This window comes from Engystomops pustulosus, chromosome 1 (assembly GCF_040894005.1).
Source record: "Engystomops pustulosus chromosome 1, aEngPut4.maternal, whole genome shotgun sequence".
In the NCBI taxonomy this organism is placed as follows: Eukaryota; Metazoa; Chordata; class Amphibia; order Anura; family Leptodactylidae; genus Engystomops; species Engystomops pustulosus.
In genome coordinates this window covers 168282689-168300333 of record NC_092411.1, presented here as the reverse complement: position 1 = coordinate 168300333, position 17645 = coordinate 168282689, and the positions used below count along the sequence as shown (strand labels likewise).

The 17645-nt window shown below is 47.9% G+C and overlaps 1 protein-coding gene across 11 annotated transcripts in view; it reads left to right on the top strand.

Annotated features, from left to right (window-relative positions):
* Positions 1-17645, top strand: part of ADGRL3 (adhesion G protein-coupled receptor L3) — a 1100912-nt gene that overhangs the window by 136738 nt on the left and 946529 nt on the right. Inside the window, exon 1 of one of the 11 annotated variants that reach the window (XM_072113824.1) lies at positions 6544-6786. The exons of the other annotated variants lie outside the window; for them this stretch is intronic. The gene's annotated coding sequence lies outside the window, so the exon portion shown is untranslated. Of the gene's footprint in view, positions 1-6543; positions 6787-17645 lie in introns of those variants that run through there. 11 annotated transcript variants of the gene reach the window in all.

The window sequence follows — 17645 nt, the reverse complement described above, 5'->3', positions numbered from 1 at the left end:
CCTATCACAATAGCAGCAAAACAAACGTATTTTGTTTAAATAAATAAGCAGTGACTAATCATGAAAGAGGAAGAAACGCCTCTGTACCTGTCAGGTAATAGATGTCATTTCCGGTCAGCGTTACTGAGCGCACGCCATCCGGGAGGGACACCCCCCCCCACCCGCATCCCGCCCAGAACACGTGACCCGCGACGTGACGGTGACATCACGGCGGGACGCGTGAGGCGGGCAGCGGATCAGGTGATCAGGGGGTGCGTCCCCTACCGAGCGTGCGCGCTGCTGATCGATAGGGGACGCACCCCCCGATCACCTGATCCGCTGCCCGCATCACGTGTCCCGCTGTGACGTCACCGTCACGTGGCGGGTCATGTGTTCTGGGCGGGATGCGGGGGGGGGTGTCCCCCCCGGATGGCGTGCGCTCAGTAACGCTGACCGGAAATGACATCTATGACAGGTACAGAGGCGTTTCTTCCTCTTTCATGATTGGTCACTGCTTATTTAAAAACCCAGGTGTCTCAATTATACATTACCCCCAGACGAAGGCTAGCGCCAAAACGCGCGTGGGGGCATTTGTTTCAGACAGCAGGCGAACCAATAACAATGGGTATGTGCAATACGTTTGTTTTGCTGCTATTGTGATAGGCTTAATGAATTTATGTGCTTTTACAGCAAGGTATGCCTATTCAATGTAAATCAATATGTGAACCAGTCCTATGTGATATGTGGGAGTTATAGGCACTATGCACTTTAAATATTGCATATTGATCCCAAACTACCTTAGGAACATTCCCTTTTTGGACTCATAGCATATCTTTCTTGGCACATCTCTCTCAGGAGAGTAGCACCCATACCCATATATCACCCTGCAACATTTGTCTGATTTTGTGTAGTGTCCTTGTTTTCCTTTTATGTGACCAGCTTGTTATCTGTTTTTAAATTGTGTATCATTTGATTAGCTAATAAAGATATATATGTTTTTTGCATTTTTTTTGGTCGGAGTGGCTTTTTTCTTTAGATAGGTGTTGTATTTGTTTAAGCCAACCACATTGCTTATGTAGGAGCTAACAATAGAAGTGGAGTATGATAAGGAGACCCCAGGGGGGATACATATAGAACCTAGATGTTATTGTACTACTTCTTTCTCCACTGTATATACATGTGTGTAGCTGCACCATTGGTGTTAGCATTTACGCATATGTAGATTTTCCATTTATATTGAATTTGTGCCATTTATTAAGCTTGGTATTTGCCTTTGCCTCACGTTTACGCTAAAATGGCATTTGCGTTTGTCGGGTTTGACTTGTGTTTTTGCGTACACTTCCTTGCCATCATGTTTGCGTTTACACTTACATTTACATGCCATTTATGTCTTGTTTGCAGCGCGTTTACGCTTATGTGGTGTATGTGCTGATGTCTTGTTTGCACTTATGTGTAAATAGCGTTTGCGTTTTCGTTTACATAGCATGCATGTTTACCAATACGTGTAACATTGCATTGTTGTAAAATTGGTGTAAATGTGGTGCCAACAGAATATTAGAATGTGTGTGAACATAGCCTTTAGATGCACATAGAGAAATGACAGAATTAGAGAAGATTAGCAAAACACACGCCACCAGCTCCTCCTCTCTGACCAAACACATATTATAATGGTCATATCTAGAGACTAATAACTCTGTAACTGTGGGGGCTAAAAGGAAAATTCTAAGTGCCCCTGAATCTGTGTAGCAGCCCCTACAGATAATCTACACATAAGTGAGGTAGTGATAGGTCCTCTTTAAGAATAATCCTGACAACAGCTTTATTTAGTTTTTACCAAAGTACAATAAGACCAAGAGAATCCTCCAGGACCAATAATGTCAGGAATAGGAAGCATAAACTTATATAAAGCTGAGCTTATGGGGCTCATTTACTATGGGTCCGCGGGACAACGATTCCATCAGGTTTTGCGAATACTTCCGATGTGGCGAATTGCCCCGGGTTTTTGCGGATCAGATTGCCAGCTCCTTGCCAGCCCGTTCTTCATCCAAATCTTTCGGCTGCATGGACTTCCGTTAAACATCTTTTCGGATTGAGGAGTTCAGTTTGTCTCCCGCTTCTGGCGATCTCTATGTAATCAGCTGCAGGTGAAACTGGACAACCTTACCCTAGGCTGCTACCTTCACCATTTCGTCTCGGCCCACCAAGACGACTGGTCCGCTTTATTACCATGGGTGGAGTTCTCATACAATTACCTGAACTCTGAAACTTCTGGTCCTTATCCCTTCTTCATCGTTTATGGACAGCATCCACATCCTCCTCTGCCTCTGCCTGTTCCCACGGATGTTCCTGCTGTGGATGACTTAATACGAGATCTGAAGACCATCTGGAAGCAGGCTCGCCTTTCATTGCTGCAGGCTTCCGGCCGTACCAAGTTCCAGGCTGACAAGAAACGCAGGCCTTCTCCTGTTTTTTCTCCTGGTGACAAGGTCTGGTTATCCGCTAGATACATCCGGTTGAAGATTCCTGGGTACAAGCTTGGCCCACGATTCTTGGGTCCTTTCGAGGGGCTGTCTCGCATAAATCCGGTGTCCTACAAGCTGTGCCTTCTTTCCACCGTGCGAATCCCGAACTCCTTCCATGTCTCCCTATTTATGAGGTGAAGGTTATCCTGAACCGCTTCTCCCGGCAAGAACCTCCTCCTGCTCCGGTGGCTGACTCCTTGGATATTTATGAGGTGAAGGAGATCATCGACATGAAGATGGTGAAGGGTAGGCGGTCCTTCTTGGTTGACTGGAAGGGGTTTAGGCCAGAGGAGAGATCCTGGGAGCATGAAGACAACATCCTGGACCATGATCTCCTACAGAGATTTCTACAGCCCAAGAGGAGGGGGAGGCCGAAGGGGGGGGGTTACTGTCATAGCTGGTCCCGCGACCCATATTGCGGTTCGCAGGCTCACCTGTGCTCCCCGGGGCTCCCAGGTGCGGCACCAGCGCATCTCACCTCTCCCCGTTCCTAATTCTCTGCCGGTTTCCGTGCGCGCGCCTCCTAGGGCGGGCCTGTGGCACCTTCAGGAAATCTAAAGGCCCAGCGCATCGCTAATTGGTGCGCTGGCTGATCACTTCCCCTTTAAAAGTCCAGCACCTTCCTTACTGCCTTGCCGGATCTTTGTGCCTCACAGCCTGAGAGAAAGCTCTACTGCGATTTACCTGCGTTCCAGTGTCTCCTGCTTTCCTGTGTTACCTGAGCTCCTCCGTGTTCCTGTTTACCAGTGTTCCTCCATGCTGCTGTCCTGTGTGCTGTGTTCCCGTACCCATCTGCTTGGACCTCCTGTTGCTGACCCCGGATTAGACTCTGACGTTGCATCTGAATGAATCGTTGCATCGGATGAATACAGGAATGGGACAGCCTCCCCTTTTTGGCTGCCGAGGCATAGCCCTTTTCCACAGAAAAGGATCTATGGGATAAATAGGCCATTTTTATTCAGAGTGTGTGTGTATACACGTTGTAACCTAAGAAACAACTATGGACCATGTAAGGCTTCTTAACATTAGCCACCAAATACTGTATACAGTATTTGGTGGCTAATGTTAAGAAGCCTTACATGGTCCACAGTCATAATTATCCCATTCCCTTACATTCTAAAAAAGAAGGGAATGGGATCATTATGAGTGTGTATACAGTATTTGGTGGGATAATGTATACACGTTGTGCTTCAGTAACTTTAAAAGGTGTGTAAACTTTATTCACAAGGTGTATTTATTGCTTCAAAATGTGTGGGGATACAAAACATAAAACCTAACATTAAAGTATTTACTTATGTTTATGAACTCAATGTAGTTTTCTTTTTATATATATGTATATATACATTTATATCTATATAAAGAAGAAAAACAAGCCCACTTGGTGGATAAAAACCTCAATAGAGGTGGTGCAGAACCTCCAAAATTCCAAAGGGTGAAGTTTATTGAAACAGTGGCAACATTTTGGTGTGAACCACCTTCATCAAGTAATTTAACAAGTGAACCCATCTGGGTTTATATAGGAAATACATGGTACAACAGTGAATACAAGTGGGTATGTCTTAAAATGGAAGGTGCATGATTTACATAGAAATAGATTTATGCATATAAAATTGATACATGTATAAAAAATAGATACATTTCTATGCACGGTATCAGTGCTAAATATATACATAATGGGACATTTTGTATCCGTAAAGTGTGCATAGTAATGTATCAGGAGTGAATAGGTGTTTAATATATCTCTATTGGGTCAGGGCGTGTCTCCCTCTGTTTTACATCCCACTCCAGTGGATCACATGTAGCGGTGTCTCTGTAGTCCCAATGCGCCCGCAGCAAAAAATCTGCGCACTGCGATCCAGAGACACTCGTTGCCATGTTTGTAAAGGGCAACACCATATAGTGTCCTAAAAATAATGCCCATAAAAAAAATTAATAAAGCTATAAATATATATGGCCACTGTTTGACAGGAGAACCATGGGATATCTGGTATTTTAACCACCTAATCACACCTAAAACATTACTATTCAACAGCATGCTCTAGTATGTATATATTTAGCACTGATATCTATGAGTTTACTACTGTGTATAGAAATGTATCTATTTTTTTAAATGTGTATCAATTTTATATGCATAAATCTATTTCTATGCACTTTAAGACACACCCACTTGTATTAACTGTTGTACCATGTATTTCCTATATAAACCCGGATGGGTTCACTTGTTAAATTGCTTGATAAAGGCTGTTCACAACTAAACATCGCCACTGTTTCAATAAACTTCATCCTTTGGAATTTAGGATTTTTGGAGTGCTGCCTACACTTTTTAAAAACTTTTTTAACCAGACCCTCCTGACCACTGTAAACCCTCTCTCCCTGCCTGGTTTAAGGCACTAGGACCTGTGATGATGTAAACGGGTCATGTGCCAGTCTTAAAGGAAACCTACCACTTAAAAGAACATATTTTTGTTAGGGGAACAAAGCCCCTATCGCAGAATTATAAGTTATATTAACTTGTATATTAACGTGCGTGCGCCGGATCCTGAGTGCAGGAGAGCCGTTGACGTCACCGAGCTCTCCGGCACACGCGCGCCTGTGCAACTAAGAACGGCCTGTTTCCCCGTGCTAAGTTGCACAGGCGCGCGTGTGCCGGAGAGCTCTGTGACGTCACCGGCTCTTCTGCACTTCAGAATCCGGCGCGCGCACGGGCGCGCGCATGGTGCGCCGAGCCCGAGTGCGGTGCGGCGAGTTATAAGTTAATATAACGTATAATTCTGCGATAGGGGCTTTGTTCCCCTAACAAAAATATGCTCTGGCACCAGCTCACCCTGAGCTGGTGCCATGTATATGTGTATAAACCTACCACTTTTAAGTGGTAGGTTTCCTTTAAAGGGAACCTACCACCACAAATCTACCTATAAAGGTGAGGGCTAATCCTCACGTCCCCACACTTTTTTGTTAACTTTTATTAAACTTGTATGCAAATTTACTTATGCGGCTACTGGGGCGTGGAGTAGCCGCATCTGAGGTTACACGTGGAGGCTACTCCACGCCCCGGTAGCCTCTTTTCCCCTCCTACTCCGAAACAGGCGCGGGCCTGCTCTTTTGCGCATGCGCAGGCGGCAGGATCGCTGGAAGAGGGCGCGCATCTACGCGGAGCTGCACGCCGAAGATGGTGAGTAGGAGGGGAAAAGAGGCTACCAGGGCGTGGAGTAGCCGCCTCGTGTAACCTCAGATGCGGCTACTCCACGCCCCAGTAGCCGCATAAGTAAATTTGCATACAAGTTTAATAAAAGTTAACAAAAAAGTGTGTGGACATGAGGATTAGCCCTTAAAAGGGCTATCCTCACGTCCCATTGATCCACCTACCACCCGATCTACCTTTATAGGTAGATTTGTGGTGGTAGGTTCCCTTTAAGTCATATCACCCTGAAGCATGGCTGTGATAAGATTTTAAGAGCAGCCTATGCTACACACTTTAAGTAGGTGGATACTTGGAGAAGGAGAGGGCATTGTTGCACAGAGAATTAGAATTGAGTAAATTTATTACCTATAGGAGGGCTAGCACCAGCACCAGGCATGCCCAGGCATTGCCAGGTCCGAGAGGTGCTGGTGGGGCCTACACGGCTACCTCTCAGTCCCCAGCAGCCTAGAAGCGCCTGGTAAGAGGGGCAGTGTATAATGAATCTATGGTATAATAGAACCATGACAGGGCTGTTTGGGAAGGATAATTAGGGAATATTTTATTTAAAGTCACCACGTGAATTCACTGAAAAGGGACCCAACTACATACCTCCCAACCGTCCCGGTTTCAGCGTGACATTCACGGTTATACACCAATGTCCCGCTGCCCCGGGCGGTTGAGAGATATTCACGCTTTTCCTGCCATTGTCCCGGACCGAGAGACGAAGTCCCGTCTCCTGGTCCCGGGACACACTGCTGTAGATGCAGAGACACGGGCTCTGGAGCAGCGAGGCTGCAAGGAAGTGAGCTGACAGCTCCCAGCACTCCCCCTCCTCCTCCCCCGGGCCGGACCCTCCCCCCTGTGAGAGCTGTCCGGAGTCAGTGCAGGACCCGGCCATAGGAGACTCCCCTGCAGCTCCTGCTTGTTCCCCCTCCTTCTCTTTCCAGGAGAGGTGACTCGGCCATAGGAGACTCCTCTGCAGCTCCTGATAGCTGTGGAGGGGGAGGGTGGCAGCACAGACAGAGACCACATCGCTGCCACCTCTACACTGACCATCTCCACAGCAGGGACCAGGGAGGACAACTACTCCCATCAGTGAGTAAGGTCAGTGACTGTATGATAGAAGACATTTATCAGGGCTTGTGTGTCAGTTTTGTGATGTACAAGCCCTGAAATAATCGCAACGCCTTGCAAACCGCCAGACATTGCGATTATTTTGCTCCTCACACCTTTTCCATGCCAAGAGGGCATGAAAGAGAGGTGGACAGTGGCGCTTGCACCCTCGCTATAACCTGTGAACTTTCATGACTGAAAGTTTGCAGGTTACAAAGCATTTCCACACGTGTCTGATTGTAACCGATCTATTACAATGTGTGATTTACACATTGTAATAGATGATGTGGAAAATCCCCATATACTGCCATACTGTAGTATACTGTAGTATGGCAGTATATGGTAGGATTAATCAGACAACCTAGGGTTAAAGTACCCTTGATAATCTGAAAAATTGTAAAAAAAATAAAATAAACAAAGCCCATAAATATTCAAATCACCTCTTTCCCTAGAACTGATATAAATATAAATAAATAGTAAAAATCATGAACACATTAGGTACTGCCGCGTCCGAAAATGTCCAATCTATCAAAATATAATAACAGTTATTCCCAGAGTTTAACTCCGTAACGGAAAATAGCGTCCAAGTCAAAAAATGCCACTTTTTTGCCATTTTGCAAAATATTAAAGATGTAATAAAAAGTGATCAAAAGGTCTTACAGTCCTAAAAATGGTAGCATTGAAAATGGCATCTCATCTCGCAAAAAATGACCCCAACCACAACCACGTGCACTGAAGTATGAAAAAGTTCTTAGCGCCAGAAGATTCATTTTTGTAAATGTATGAAAACATTATAAAACCTACAAATTTGGTATCCCATCACACAGCTCTGTACATGGAGAAATATAAAAAGCTCAGGATTGAAAAATGCAAAAATTAAACGGGCCATTAATGATGCAGGATTAAACTAATGTCTCTAACTCCATACCAGAATGAGGCTGCATTCACATGAACGTATGGGGGACATATATACGGCCAATATACGTCCCCCATACACTTCTATGGGCTCACGGCCCTGTACGGGAGCGTTACGGTACAGCACACGTGCGGCACCATACTGTTCAGTAGCCCATAGAAAGATGGGACATGTCCTATCTTTCTATGTGATACGGCGCCGTGCGCTGTAAATCCCTATGGAGAGCGGCGGGGGTGAGCTGTGCTCATCCCCTGCTCCTCTCCCCTGCACCGGTGTATGCCCGCCGTACTACGTTACAGCGGGCATACATTGTGTGAATGTAGCTTATTGCTCACCATTCAGATGGTGCCAAGAAGCAGATGGGCACGTGTGGGCATTCTTGAGGACACTATTGCATATTGCATGTATACACATCGAGGTGCGGTCACACGCACCACTAGGGTAGTGTTTACACGCGTAACACTAGCGCATGAGCAAATGCCTCGGCCCCATCTCATTTGCATTTCCATGTGATTGCTTAGTGATCACATGCTTTCATTGGAAACGCAAATGCGATTGAGCCAAGACGCGCCCAATACACTAGCGTTGCATTTGTAAATGTAGCGCTAGTGGTACATGTAACCGCACTCTGAGTCTTTCAAAAATTATGTGATCACCTTTGTAAAATTCAGCTTTGAAAGAAAACAATCACTGAACAGCGAGAAGGGGGTGTGGCTAAGGGCGTGGTTAATGTCCCTCTTTCTATTTGTGAAAAGTTGGGAGGTATGCAACTAAGGCTCTAGTGCCCAGAGGCCTACTAAAACCAGTAGCCAGCCCTGACCTATAGAGGGTTTCAGCTGATATTATATATTTGTGTGTGAGCTGGAGATATTTAGGGAGGATTTAGTCATTGAAAAAAACAAACAAAAGGTGTTGCAGCCTACTTATGAGACTTGCACATTGCTTGTGCTTATGTTAGAATAAAACCGCAGTGTAAAAAGTCATAGTAGTAATAAAATAAAGCTTTACATAGGAAATAAAAGTTCTGCCAAAAAAAAAAGCACAGACGCTGGAACAGTGATTTTCAGCAGTGAACAACAGCTGATGGTTTGTATAAAGCACAATTTTAAAAAAATGCCAAAAGAATAAAAAATGCCTCCTTTATCAAAGAAAGCTGCACAGATGCTGAACAATGAAACATGAAGCCGATTAGGATGCACACAGCGTGCAAAAACTACCAAAAGTTAAATAATAAAATCTCCTGTAACAAAAATTAGATTAGGGATGGGGATGCTGCAGCTGCTGAATGCAAAAAAAGACAGGCAGCAGCAGCACTAGTTCAGGATGCTTAACCCCATAGCGCAATAAGACGTACCCTTACGTCTTGCTGCGCATGGGGGAGTATGAAGAGGGCTCACGGGCTGAGCCCTCTTCATACTTACCGGGCATTTGCTTCATGATGAAGCAAATGCCCGTCGCTAACACCCGCGATCGGTGCTTGCACCGATCGCGGGTGTTAACCCTTTGATTGCCGCCGGCAAAGCTGCCGGCGGCATTAAAGAGCCGGCGGCGCGCGGGTGCCGCCATCTTGGCTCCGATCGTCACTCCCCGTGACGTCACCGGGGAGCGGCGATCCGTTGTCATGACAGCCTCGGATCACATAAAGATCCGAGGCTATCATGATCTCGGCTATCTATTACAATGTGCGATCTGCACATTGTAATAGATGGTATGCAAAATCCCCATATATATATATATAGGATCAATCAGACAACCTAGGGTTAAAGTACCCTAGGGAGTCTGAAAAATAGTAAAAAAAAAAAATTAAAAAAAGTTCAAAAAAATAAAATTATATTAAAAAAACATAAAAATTCAAATCACCCCCCTTTCCCTAGAACTGATATAAATATAAATAAACAGTAAAAATCCTAAACACATTAGGTATCGCCGCGTCCAAAAATGCCCGATCTATCAAAATATAATAACCGTTTTTCACTGCGTTTTACCCCGTAGCGGAAAATAGCGCCCAAAGTTGCAAATTGCATTTTTTTGCCATTTTGAAAAATAGAAAAAATTCTATAAAAAGTGATCAAAAGGTCGCACAGTCCTAAAAATAAAAGCGTTGAAAACGTCATCAGAATTCGCAAAAAATGACACCACCCACAGCTCTGTACACTAAAGTATGAAAAAGTTATTAGCGCAAGAACACTGTAAAATGAAGAATTTTTTTTCTGTACAGGAGGTTTTAATTTTTGTAAATGTATGAAAACATTATAAAACCTATACAAATTTGGTATCCCCATGATCGTATTGACCCAATGAATGAAGTAGACCTGTCATTTGGGGCGCACAGTGAAAGCTGTACAAACCAAGCCTACAAGAAATGGCGCAAATGTGTTTTTTCATCATTTTCACTGCATTTAGAATTTTTTTTCCACTTCCCAGTACATGGCATGGAATATTTAATACCATCACTACGAAGTGCAATTTGTTACGCAGAAAATAAGACATCACACAGCTCTGTACATGGAAAAATAATAAAGTTATAGATTTTTGAAGGTGGGGAGTGAAAAATAAAAACGCAAAAACGAAAAAGGGCCTGGTCCTTAAGGGGTTAATGTTTGCAGTATATCAGAGCAGATACTGAAGTTTCCACTTTCTTCCAGAGATGGTTTGGTATGATGTTACAAAAATGTTGTGATTGGTACTGTCCTAGACTCACCAATCAACACTATGGGGCACATTTACTTACCCGGCCCATTCGCGATCCAGCGGCGTGTTCTCTGCACAGGATTTGGGTCCGGACGGGATTTATGAAGGTAGTTCCTCCGCCGTCCACCAGGTGGTGCTGCTGCGCTGAATAGCATCTGAACGCGCCGGAATACACCGAGCTGGACCAGGTGAAGGTAAGCGCTTCCCAAGCGACACATTTTCGGTTTTTAAATGCGGCGGTTTTTCCGAATACGTCGGGTTTTCGTTCGGCCACGGCCCCGATTTCCGTCGTGCGCATGCCGGCGCCGATGCGCCACAATCCGATCGCGAGCGCCAAAATCCCGGGGCAATTCAGGTACAATCGGCGCAAATCGGAAATATTCGGGTAACACGTCGGGAAAACGCGAATCGGGCCCTTAGTAAATGACCCCCTATATCTGCCCGCCCCCAGGTGTTGCAATCTGAATTGTCAGAATTGATTTGCTGTCATTAGAGATGGGCGAATTTGTTAAAATTCGACTCGTCCCGATTCGCCGAATTTTTGAAAAAAATTAATTAGACTCGAATCGAATCATAAGGAATCACGTTAAAAACCAGGTATTTCCTGGTTGCATAGAGCCTGTAGAGTGTTATAGAGCATTGTGCCATGCTTAAATATGCATAAGGAGCGTGGTTTGGTCTTCAAACAATGCTGTGTTTAAGTATGACAAGCACATGACAGCCGCGGCTCTTAGAATCGCTTTACTCTTCACTTCCATGTGCACTTACACATGGAAGTGAACTTCACCAAATAAGCGAAGCGGGAATGCAGCCTGACAAGGTAACATCTGTGCCAGTTCAAAAGGATCGAACTGAGGGCCAAGATCCCACTATAACATCAAAGAGTGCACTCTTTTTACACTGACATCAGATGATTCCATAGATTATGACAGAACCTGTTCTGTTAATCCCTGATACAAAACCTCCCAAAAGAGTGGAGAGGGTGTCGGCAGTAATTCTGCATTGACGTCACTGATCATTTTTCCCTTCATTTCGTCCGTCAGTGTCCGCTTTTTAACACTCTTCACCTTATTGCTTTTTGTAAGCATGTATACGTATACTAGTGTCTATGGTCTATTACCTCTTGCTATATTATATGTGCTTTTGTGACTTTATATTACTTATTATCTGTACTACTCTTTTGATACTTTACTTTATCAGGACCTATTACCTGGCATGCATTATGTATCTCGTCCTTTGATGCATTTATCTTTTATTTTGTATATAGTTTTTATGTCTTTTGATATGTAACACATTTTGTAGCCTTGTGTTTCTTTTCCTCTTTTGCTTCTTCTTTTGGTATTTTATGTGATTATTCAAAGAGGCTTTTGGCTCTTCTGGTACATAGTACTGTTAGATGTTCTACAGTATTTATATATGTATGACGTATTGTTTTTGGTTTATTTGACAGAACCTGTTCAGTTACACGCGGATGTATGTAGAAACCCCCCAAAAGAGTGGAGAGGGTGTCGGCAGTAATTCTGCATTGACCTCACTGATCATTTTGCCCTTCTTTTCATCCGTCAGTGTCCTCTTCAATCGGTCAATACTCCATCAGTATTGCTAAAGCCAAAAAACAAACAGGAGTTGATCCAGAATAGAGATGAGCAGCAAATGGGATACTGTCACGGGTGGTCCCGCGACCCACATCGCGGGTCGCGGGCTCACCCGTGCCACCCTGCCCCCGCCAGCGCGCCGCCAGCGCATATTACCCGTCCCGGCTCCTGGCTCGCTCCCCTCCGCTGTGCGCGCGCGTCCCCGACTGCTAGGGCGCGCGCGCGGCACCTTCTCCAAATTTAAAGGGCCAGCGCGCCATTAATTGGCGCTGGCCATATTGCCCAAATCTTTATAAGCCTGCCTCTTCCTGTTACCCTTGCCGGATCTTTGTGCCTCATAGCCTTAGAGAAAGCTTACTAGCGATTATTCCTGCGTTCCTGTGTATTCCTGCGTTCCTGTGTATTCCTGCGTTCCTGTGTATTCCTGCGTTCCCGTGTATTCCTGTGTGTTCCCGCTCCTGTGTCCTGTGTTACCCGAGTTCCTCCGTGTTGCTGTGTTCCGTGTGCCTGTGTTCCCGTTCCCACCTGCCTGGACCTCCTGTTGCTGACCCCGGACTTGGACCTGACGTTGCATCTCTGCCGCCTGCCCTGACCCTGTGCCTGGACCTGTCTACGAGATTGTCATCCGCTAAGGTACCTCGACCTCGGCTGCCACCGTGGGCTAGTCACACCTGGGAACGACCTAGTGGTATCCTGCCGCAGCAAGTCCAACCCGCTTTGCGGCGGGCTCTGGTGAATACCAGGTGCCGCTAGGCTCCGGTTCCGGGTGTTGGTTAGTTACATCTCCCGCGGTGGTCCAGAGGATCCACTGATCCTAACAGTAAGATCTGGCAATGGATCCCGCCGAGGCTTCTTCTCCCAGTCAGCCTGATCTCGCCAACATCGTGATCCACCAGTCCCGGCAGATTGCTGCACAACGGAATCAACTGGAGCAAGTCACCGCCATGCTGCAACAGCTGCTAGCAACCCAGCATCAGCAACAGTCTCCTGAGGTGGCCGCTGCGACTCCTGCTACCCCGGCTTATCTTCTTGCTGCTGAATCCAGGCTACGTCTCTCTTTGCCCGGCAAGTATGACGGGGATCCCAAGATGTGCAGGGGCTTCATCACCCAGTGCTCCCTGCACATAGAACTCATGCCGTCGCAATTTTCCACAGAGCGGTCCAAGGTGGCATTTGTCCTCAGCCTCCTTTCCGGGAAGGCCCTGGCCTGGGCTACTCCTCTTTGGGACAGGGATGACCCAGTTGTCGCTACCCTCTCGGAATTTCTGGCAGAGTTCCGGTCAGTCTTCGAGGAACCGGCCCGAGCTTCCTCTGCGGAGTCTGCATTATTGAATCTGCGCCAGGGTAACTCATCTGTGGGAGAGTACGCAGTTCAGTTCCGCACCCTGGCTTCTGAACTTGCCTGGAACGATGCGGCCCTCATTGCTACCTTCAAGAAAGGACTTTCTGCGCAGGTCAAGGACGTGCTGGCAGCACGGGACCTGCCGTCAACTCTGAGTGGTCTAATCACCCTGGCCACTCGAATTGATGTGCGGTTTAAGGAGCGTGCTGAGGAACTACGCTCCGAGTACCCCCAAGGCCGTGTTAGACGTCTTCCTCGCCTGGCACCTGTATTCCAAAAGCCGCTTCAGCCCCCGGCTGAATCTTCTGCTGATGAACCTATGCAGGTGGACCGAGTCCGGCTTTCTCTACAAGAGCGTTCCAGGCGACGTCAGGAGAACCTGTGCATGTATTGTGCCAGCCCAGGGCACTTCATCCGGGCTTGTCCTGTCCGCCCCCAATGTCCGGGAAACGCCAGCACTCCTCAGCGTTGGCACTGGCACCCAGATCCAAGTTTCCGCCTTCCTGGATTCGGGCTCTACAGCGAACTTTATGGATGCTGCCCTGGTCGCCCAGCATCACTTCCCGGTGGTTCGTCTCAGGAAGCCATTGTCCATTGCCTCGGTCAGTGGCCAAATTCTCTCCGTGCCCATCCGGTTTCGTACAGAACCCCTGCTCCTGCAAGTTGGAGCATTACATAGAGAAAGACTGTCCTTTTTTGTGTTGCCCCAGTGCACTTCCACTCTCCTGCTGGGTCTCCCCTGGTTGCAACATCATGCCCCTGTTCTGGACTGGTCTTCTGGGGAGATTCTCCGCTGGGGTCCGGATTGTTCATCACACTGTATGAAGGTTCTACATCCGCTCCCTGTTGGGACTTCTACCTTGTCTCCTAAGCCTTTGGGGGGGCTTCCCGCTCCATACCAGGACTTCGCGGATGTGTTCTCCAAGAAACAAGCTGAGACCCTTCCTCCACATCGTCCCTACGATTGCCCCATCGACCTGCTGCCTGGATCTTCTCCTCGGGGTCGGGTGTACCCGCTCTCGGTACCTGAAACAGCCGCCATGTCCGAGTATGTCCAGGAGAATCTGCAAAGAGGCTTCATTCGCAAATCCACCTCTCCGGCAGGCGCCGGCTTCTTTTTTGTCACCAAGAAAGATGGCTCTCTCCGCCCCTGTATTGACTATCGCGGTCTTAACAAAGTCACCGTTAAGAATCGCTATCCTCTGCCGTTGATCACTGAGCTGTTTGATCGCCTACGTGGTGCGAGAGTCTTTACCAAGTTGGATCTTCGTGGGGCCTACAATCTTATCCGCATCAGGAGGGGCGACGAGTGGAAGACCGCCTTTAACACCCGTGATGGGCATTTTGAATATTTAGTTATGCCTTTCGGACTCTGTAATGCGCCAGCCGTTTTCCAAGAGTTTGTCAACGATATCTTCAGGGACTTATTGTACCGCTGTGTTGTGGTTTACCTGGATGACATCCTTGTGTATTCTGCTGACCTCGAGTCCCACCATTCCCATGTACGGCAAGTGCTCAGCCGCCTCAGGGCCAACCATCTCTACGCCAAACTGGAGAAGTGCCTGTTTCATCAAAGAAGCCTTCCATTCCTCAGCTACATTATTTCCGATAAAGGCTTGCAAATGGATCCTGACAAGTTATCTGCGGTTCTTCAGTGGCCACGCCCTGTGGGACTACGGGCTATTCAAAGATTCCTGGGCTTCGCAAATTATTATAGACAATTCATTCTTCACTTCTCGACTCTGGTAGCTCCTATGGTGGCGCTAACGAAGAAAGGTGTCAATTCTCGTTGCTGGCCCCCAGCGGCTGACCAGGCCTTCACGAGATTAAAGTCTGCTTTTTCTTCTGCAGAAGGGGCCTAGGGGCCGTACTCTATCTTGCGGCTTCTTCTCCAAAATTTTCTCCCCTGCAGAGAGGAATTATTCTATTGGAGATCGTGAGCTTCTGGCCATCAAGCTTGCCTTGGAGGAGTGGCGTCATCTGTTGGAGGGAGCCAGATTTCCAGTCAGCATCTACACTGACCACAAGAACCTCCAATACCTACAGTCGGCTCAGCGGTTGAACCCGCGTCAAGCCCGGTGGTCTCTCTTCTTTTCCCGTTTCGACTTCCAAATCCATTTTCGCCCTGCCGAGAAAAACATCAAGGCTGACGCCTTGTCCCGTGCTTCGGATGTTATGGGGGAGGACTGTGCCCCGAGATACATCGTTCCTCCTGAGAGACTTGTGCTGGCAGCGCCGGTGGACCTCTGGCAATTACCTCCCGGCAAGACTTATGTGCGACCTGGACTTCGAAAGAGGATTCTGACCTGGGGACATTCCTCTCGTGTGGCTGGGCACCCTGGGGTGCAGCGCTCTGTGGCCCTAATTTCCCGATTCTATTGGTGGCCTGATTTGGTCAAGGACGTTCGGGATTTTGTGCGGTCCTGTACCTCTTGTGCTCGTAATAAGCCCTCACGACAAAAACCAGCTGGTCTTCTGTTGCCGTTACCCGTGCCTACCTGCCCGTGGTCTCACGTGGCTATGGACTTTATTACAGATCTGCCACCATCATCTGGCAATACCGTTATCTGGGTGGTAACCGACCGCTTTTCCAAAATGTCTCATTTTGTTCCTCTGCCAGGCCTGCCGTCTGCTCCACACCTTGCCAGCCAGTTCTTCACCCACATCTTTCGTCTATATGGACTTCCGTTGCACATTGTCTCGGACCGAGGGGTCCAGTTTGTCTCCCGCTTCTGGCGAGCCCTGTGTAATCAACTGCAGATAAAACTGGACTTCTCTTCTGCGTACCATCCTCAGTCTAATGGACAGGTTGAAAGAGTTAACCAGACTTTGGGCTGTTACCTGCGTCACTTTGTCTCTGCCCGTCAGGATAACTGGTCCACTTTGCTACCTTGGGCAGAGTTCTCATATAACTCCCTGGATTCGGAGTCTGCTGGTGCATCACCCTTCTTTGTTCTATATGGAAGACATCCACGTCCACCCCTACCTCTCTCCGTGTCTGCTGATGTTCCTGCTGTGGAAGAGTTGGTAACGGACCTTAAAGCTATTTGGGAACAGACTCGTCAGTCCCTGCTTCAGGCCTCTGCCCGCACCAAAACTCAGGCCGATAAAAAACGCAGGTCTCCTCCCATCTTCTCTCCAGGGGATAAAGTGTGGCTGTCTTCAAAATATGTCCGGTTGAAGATTCCCAGCTACAAGCTTGGCCCTCGCTATCTGGGTCCATTTGAGGTGCTGAAGCGTATTAACCCTGTGGCCTATAAGCTGCGCCTTCCTCCCACCATGCGCATCCCGAACTCCTTTCATGTCTCCCTGCTCAAGCCTGTCATCTTGAATCGCTTCTCCCAGCAAGATCCTCCTCCTACTCCAGTGGCGGACTCTACCAACACCTATGAGGTAAAAGAGATCTTGGACATGAAGACGGTGAGGGGGAAGCGGTTCTTCTTGGTTGACTGGAGGGGGTTCGGGCCTGAAGAAAGGTCGTGGGAGCCAGAGGACAACATATTGGATCGTAGTCTTCTGCAGAGGTTCCTCCAGCCTAGGAGGAGGGGGAGGCCGAAGGGGGGGGTACTGTCACGGGTGGTACCGCGACCCGTGATGTGCTCACCCGTGCCGCCTGGCCCCGCCAGCGCGCCGCCAGCGCATATTACCCGTCCCGGCTCCTGGCTCGCTCCCCTCCGCTGTGCGCGCGCGTCCCCGACTGCTAGGGCGCGCGCACGGCACCTTCTCCAAATTTAAAGGGCCAGCGTGCCATTAATTGGCGCTGGCCATATTGCCCAAATCTTTATAAGCCTGCCTCTTCCTGTTACCCTTGCCGGATCTTTGTGCCTCATAGCCTTAGAGAAAGCTTACTAGCGATTATTCCTGCGTTCCTGTGTATTCCTGCGTTCCTGTGTATTCCTGCGTTCCCGTGTATTCCTGTGTGTTCCCGCTCCTGTGTCCTGTGTTACCCGAGTTCCTCCGTGTTGCTGTGTTCCGTGTGCCTGTGTTCCCGTTCCCACCTGCCTGGACCTCCTGTTGCTGACCCCGGACTTGGACCTGACGTTGCATCTCTGCCGCCTGCCCTGACCCTGTGCCTGGACCTGTCTACGAGATTGTCATCCGCTAAGGTACCTCGACCTCGGCTGCCACCGTGGGCTAGTCACACCTGGGAACGACCTAGTGGTATCCTGCCGCAGCAAGTCCAACCCACTTTGCGGCGGGCTCTGGTGAATACCAGGTGCCGCTAGGCTCCGATTCCGGGTGTTGGTTAGTTACATCTCCCGCGGTGGTCCAGAGGATCCACTGATCCTAACAGATACTTGCATGT